Source organism: Eriocheir sinensis, chromosome 13 (assembly GCF_024679095.1).
Source record: "Eriocheir sinensis breed Jianghai 21 chromosome 13, ASM2467909v1, whole genome shotgun sequence".
In the NCBI taxonomy this organism is placed as follows: domain Eukaryota; kingdom Metazoa; phylum Arthropoda; class Malacostraca; order Decapoda; family Varunidae; genus Eriocheir; species Eriocheir sinensis.
The window spans coordinates 9,094,952-9,101,332 of NC_066521.1; the positions used below are offsets into that span (position 1 = coordinate 9,094,952).

General features: G+C 41.6%; 1 pseudogene; it reads left to right on the forward strand.

The window, feature by feature from the left end:
• Positions 1 to 5,967: 5,967 nt before the first annotated feature.
• On the forward strand, positions 5,968 to 6,155 carry LOC126998289 (small nucleolar RNA U3; annotated as a pseudogene).
• Positions 6,156 to 6,381: the final 226 nt, after the last annotated feature.

A 6,381-nucleotide genomic window follows, 5' to 3' on the forward strand; every position in this document is an offset into this window, starting at 1 on the left:
AGAGAGTGGGTGATAGGACAGAGCCTTGTGGAATGCCACTGTTGATAGGTTTAGGGGAAGAGCAGTGACTGTCTACCACCGCAGAGATAGAACGACCGGAAAGGAAACTGGAGATAAAGGAACAGAGAGAGGGATAGAATCCGAAAGAGGGCAGTTTAGAAAGCAAAGACTGGTGCCAGACTCTATCGAAGGCTTTCAATATGTTTAGCGCAACAGAGAAAGTTTCACCGAAACGGCTAAGAGAGGATGACCAAGAGTCAGTTAAGAGAGCAAGAAGATCGCCAGTAGAACGGCCCTTGCGGAATCCATACTGGCGATCAGATAGAAGGTTAGAAGTGGAAAGGTGCTTTTGAATCTTCCGGTTAAGGATTGATTCAAAATCTTTAGATAGACAGGAAAGTAAAGCTATTGGGCGGTAGTTTGAGGGATTGGAACGGTCACCCTTCTTAGGCACAGGCTGTACAAAGGCATACTTCCAGCAGGAAGGAAAGATAGATGTTGATAGGCAGAGACGAAAGAGTTTGACCAGGCAGGGTGTCAGCACAGAAGCACAGTTTTTAAGGACAATAGGAGGCACTCCATCAGGTCCATAAGCCTTCTGAGAATTTAGGCCAGAGAGGGCATAGTAAACATCATTTGGAAGAATCTTAATAACAGGCATAAAGGAGTCAGAGGGGGGATGAGTAGGAGGAATATGCCCAGAATCGTCCAGGGTGGAGTTCTTACAGAAAGTTTGAGCGAAGAGTTCAGCTTTAGAGACAGATGAGACGTCAGTGCTGCCGTCAGGGTTAAGGAGAGGAGGGAAAGAGGAAGAAGTGAAATTGGAGGAGATATTTTTGGCTAGATGCCAGAAGTCACGGGAAGAATTAGAAGAAGCAAGGTGTTGACATTTTCTATTAATGAAAGAAGTTTTGGTAAGTCGGAGAATAGATTTGGCACGATTCCAGGCTGAAATGTAAAGATCAAAGTTAGCGGGAGTTTGAAGGCTCTGGAACCTTTTGTGAGCTGCCTCTATCTTTAATAGCACGAGAACAAGCATGATTAAACCAAGGCTTTTTAGCATGAGGAGTAGAGAAAGTACGTGGAATGTATGCCTCCATTCCAGAGACAATCACCTCTGTGATGCGCTGAGCACACACAGAGGGGTCTCTCACCTGGAAGCAGTAATCATTCCACGGGAAATCGGAAAAGTACATCCTCAGGTCGTCCCACCGAGCTGAGGCAAAATGCCAGAAGCATCGCCTCTTCGGTGGGTCCAGAAGATGTACAGGAGCGATAGGACAGGATACAGAAATAAGGTTATGATCGGAGGAGCCCAACAGAGAGAACAGTTTGACAGAGTAAGCAGAAGGATTAGAGGTAAGGAAGAGGTCTAGAATGTTGGGCCTGTCTCCAAGACGGTCGGGAATACGAGTAGGGTGCTGAACCAACTGCTCTAGGTCGTTGAGGAGAGCAAAGTTGTAGGCTTGTTCACCAGGATGGTCAGTGAAAGAGGATGAAAGCCAAAGCTGGTGGTGAACATTGAAATCTCCCAAGATGGAGATTTCAGCAAAGGGAGAGTGAGTCAAGATGTGCTCCACTTTAGAGTTCAAATAGTCAAAGAATTTTACATAGTTAGTAGAGTTAGGTGAGAGATAAACAGCACAGATGTGTTTAGTAATAGAATGACAATGAAGTCTTAGCCAGATGGTGGAAAATTCAGAAGAGTCAAGGTCGTGGGCACGAGAGCAAGTGATGTCGTTGCGCACGTAGACGCAACATCCAGCTTTGGATTGAAATTTAGGATAGAGATAGTAGGAGGGAACAGAGGCTGCTGTCAGTAGCCTCAGAAACCTGTGTTTCGGTGAGGAAGAGAAGGTCATCCAGCCTCTTCTTCATTTGTTGGACACTGCTCACCTCCACCACCTCTTCCCGTAAGCTGTTCCATGTGTTAACACTTCTATGTGGAAAACTATACTTTTTCAAGTCACTCAAACAGGTTCCTTTATTAAGTTTATTTCCATGTTCTCTCAGCCCCTGCATTCTCACAGTTGAGGAGAGATCATCTCTATCCACCTCATCAAACTTATTTAACAACTTATACAGCGTGATCAGATCTCTTCTCTCCTTTCTATTTCCAGTGTCGTCAATTTCATCTCCTTCAATCTGTCTTCATACGTCATATTCGAGAGTTCTGGGACCATTTTAGAGTTGCAATTCTCTGTATCCTTTCCAACTTTCTGATGTTCTTTTTGTGAGGTGACCACACAACTGCAGCATATTCAAGTTTTGGTCTTATCAATGTTGTTATTTTTTCATAATTTATTTGTCCATAAAATGGAATGATACCCTTATATATTGCATCATCCTGTAGGTTTCTCTAAACAGCTTGTTTATGTGCTTTTCTGGGGATAGTGTGTCTTGCATTGTTACTCCGAAATCTTTTTCATCATGAACTCCTTTAAGTTTTCTTCTCCCATCCTGTATGTTTTCCTTGATCTTTTTTCACTTTTCCCCATTTCCATAACATGGTATTTATTTGCATTAAATTCCCTCTCCCACAACTGGCTCCATCTATACAGTCTATCCAGGTCTTTTTGCAGTTCTTCACAGTCTTCCTCCATCCTCACTTTTCTTATAAACTTTGCATTGTCTGCAAAAAGGCTCATATAACTTTTTATACCCTTCGGCATATCATTTATATATATTATAAACATTATTGGTGCCAGAACTGAGCCTTGAGAAACTCCACTCTCTCCTCCAATTTGATTTCTCTTCCCTAATCATTGTCCTCATTTCTCTTCCTGTTAGGTAATCCTTCATCTACTTGATAACCTTTCTGCCCATTCCTCTCCACTGCTGTAGTTTCCAGATTAACCTTTTGTGCAGAACCTTGTCAAAAGCTTTTTGCAAATCAAGATATACACAATCAGCCCATCCTTCTCTCTCTTGCACCACGTCTATTGCTCTTGAGTAGAAACATAGTAAGCTAGTGACACACAATTTCCCTTTTCCAAATCCAAACTGTCCCTTCTTTATCATGTTTTCCTTTTCTAAATATTTGGCCCATTGTTTTTTATTATACTTTCACAAATCTTGAACATTACACTTGTCAAAGAGACTAGTCTATAATTTAGTGGTTCGGTTTTATCTCTACTTTTATAAATTGGTACAATGTTTGCTCTCTTCCATTCTAAGGGCACTTTTCCTGTATTTATAGAGCATGTTATTATGTCATACAGTGGCTCCAATAATTCATTTCTACACTCTTTTAGCACTTGTCCCGAGATTTCATCTGGTCCCATAGCTTTTCTTCCATCTAAGGTTTTCATCAGCTGTATCAGTTCTCCTTTCTGCACCTTTACATGATTTAGCTTCCTTTCATTGCAATTTTCAAGACCCCAATCAAAGTCAGTTTCTTTTGTAAACTCCCATGAAAATTTTTAATATTTCTGCAATTTCTTGGTCCTTTTCAAAGAATACATTTTTTTCTTTTAGCCTTTCCACTCCTTCATTTCTTTTTAACTTCTCATTTATGAATTTATAAAACGTTTTTGGTTCTTTACATTTAAAAACTATTCTTCTTTCAAATTTAGCTTCCTCATCTCCTTATTTTCACATATTCAATTCTTACTTTTTATATTTGTCCCTGTTGTTTTTATTTGGTCTTTTCTTTTAATTCCTCTATGCCTTATTTCTATTTCTTCTTCCTGTTTCACACCTATATCTAAACCATGTTTTCTCTCCTTTAGTTTTTACTGTGTAGAATGGAACATACATCTCCATTCCTCTGTTGTAAATATTCATAAAAAGTCATATTTCTCTTGAATATTAGTACTCCTCTTCATATCAGTCCAGTCTACCCCACCAAAGAAAGTCTTGAGTTCAACTTAATCTGCCTTAGTGTGTTTTTTCCTTTTTTCCTTATAAGCCATCATCATCATCATTTCATCGACATCTGCTCCTAGGAGCTCCTGCCACAGCAGCAGATTTTTCATCTTTCTCTATCCAGACACTCCCTCCTTGCCTGCTCAAAGTTTCTCAAGGATCTTTCACCCCTCCCCCTAACATACTCCTGCACCCGATCTCTCCATTTCACTGGAGGTCGTCCTCTAACATTCCCTCCCTGCCTTATAAGCCTCATCTCTATATTCACATTTTTCCAAAGTTTTCATCTCCAATAGTTCATGCTCACTCTCTCCTTAGGGGCACTCATGACTGACTTTTTCATCTAAGTCCACGTTTTTTTGTTAAAATTAGGTCAAGTCTTGATGGTTCGTCATTCCCTCTCAACCTTGTTTCTCCTTGCAAACACTGCGTCATCAGGTTATCTGTTACCAGCTTCAATAGTTTACTTCCCCAGTATTGTCACTACCCTCCGTTGCATAATCTTCCCATTTTACTTCTTTGCAATTGAAGTCTCCTGTTAATATTACCTTTTTATTATTTTGTATTTTGTCTATCAGTGCCCATATTGTATCTTCCAGCATAGCGTTATACATAGTATCTTACTTCATTTCAACTTTTGGTTTTAGCAGGGACATAGGCTGTTATTATGTGTGTGTGTGTGTGTGTGTGTGTGTGTCCAGAATGCTATGGTCTGTGTGTGTGTGTGTGTGTATTTACCTAGTTGTGACATACGGGAAAAGAGCTACGCTCGCGCTGTCCCGTCTCCATATCCTCTCTTATCCAACTTTTCCTTAAAAATCATCATGAATGTTTCTTGCACAAACCACCTCCTCCACCATTCCATTCCATAGCTCAATGCTTCTGTTTGGGAAGCTAAACTTTTTCACATCTCGCCTACACGTGGTCGCCCTCAACTTCTTTCCATGTCCTCTCGTTTCTCTCTCGCTCCACACACACAGCTAGCATTCAAGAAAGGTGTTCATCTTGCAGAAGAATTCAGATTTCGGAGAAGTTACGTTTTGGGATGAGTTGCGTTGCGGTAGGGAGAGCATACCACGTGAATGAGAGCAGTGTTCACTGTATCATAGTGTAAAAGAAATTCTTGCCGCAGTAACTGCCAGTGCTCCAAGAGTGCTGCAAGAGTGGAGATAAAGGCCGTCCTTTTACTAAGCCTCGTTGTTGCTATGGTAACGGCATCTCACTCGCAGCAAAATGGCGTACGCTGATCTTCTTGCCAGTGCATTTGAGAGAGTGAGTCGGGACGTCTCAGGCGCCCAGACCACCCCTGGCGATGTTTAACATGCATTATTAGCTGTCCTGGCTGACGAACTACTTACAACAGACGATGAAAAGGAAGCTCCAGTGGTTATTCTGGTACAGAGAGGTGAAATGCAATGCAAACACTTATATGTGTTTATTTGGGCCGCCATGTTTGCTGATGACGTCATCACAGCACGAAGGTGCTCCACCTCTCAAAGCCGGGAGCCAGTGGACGTGCCGAGTTGCCAACTCGTGCTGCCACGTCATGCGTTTGAGAGCACTAGGGACGCTTCGAGAGACCCGATTCCCTCTCTCAAACGCAGCCCAGGGAGTGTTTCAATGGGGAGCACTAATTTTATATGGATTTTCGAATAGTACTGGGGTCCTGGGTCCCTAACCCCCGTACTAATTGAGGGATGACTGTGTGTGTATACATATATATATATATATATATATATATATATATATATATATATATATATATATATATATATATATATATATATATATATATATATATATTCAACTTTTCCTTAAAGCTTTGCACACTCCTCGCCGATACTACATCCTCACTTAGTCTGTTCCAAACCTCTATATTTCTTTGCGGGAAGCTATATTTCTTTAAGTCTCTCAAGCATCTTCCCTTCCTCAATTTTTTACTGTGTCCTCTTGTGTTCCTGGTGGTAATTTCTTCTTTTAGTGGTAACTCCTCGTTATCTACTTCTTCCATTTTGCTCAATAATTTATAAATTTGTATTAGGTCTCCCCTTTCTCTTCTTTGTTCCTTTCCTTTAGTCTTTCCTCGTATGTCAATCATGTATGATCATACTTCATAGGATCACTTCTAGAGTATGACAGCCAAGTTCCCTGACCGAAAGAGTGATCTCACGCCACGATGACGAGGCTAAGTGCCCGGCCCCGAGCGGGAAGCTGCCCCTAGGCCTGGCCGTCCACCACCCGTTCGCGGGGCATGGCGGGCCGAGCCAGCCGAGCACAGGCTGAGTGGTGGAGGACTATAGAGGATCTTCCTTTTTTTGCTCTGGAACCATTTTTGTTGCCATCCTTTGTATTCTTTCTATTTTTTTGTGTGTGTCTTTCTTCTTGTGTGTGTATTTACCTAGCTGTAATTTTACAGGGCCTGGGCTTACGCTCGTGTGGTCCCGTCTCCGTATCTATAATTATCCAACTTTTCCTTGAAGCTCTGCACACACTTCGCCGATACTATTTCTTCAC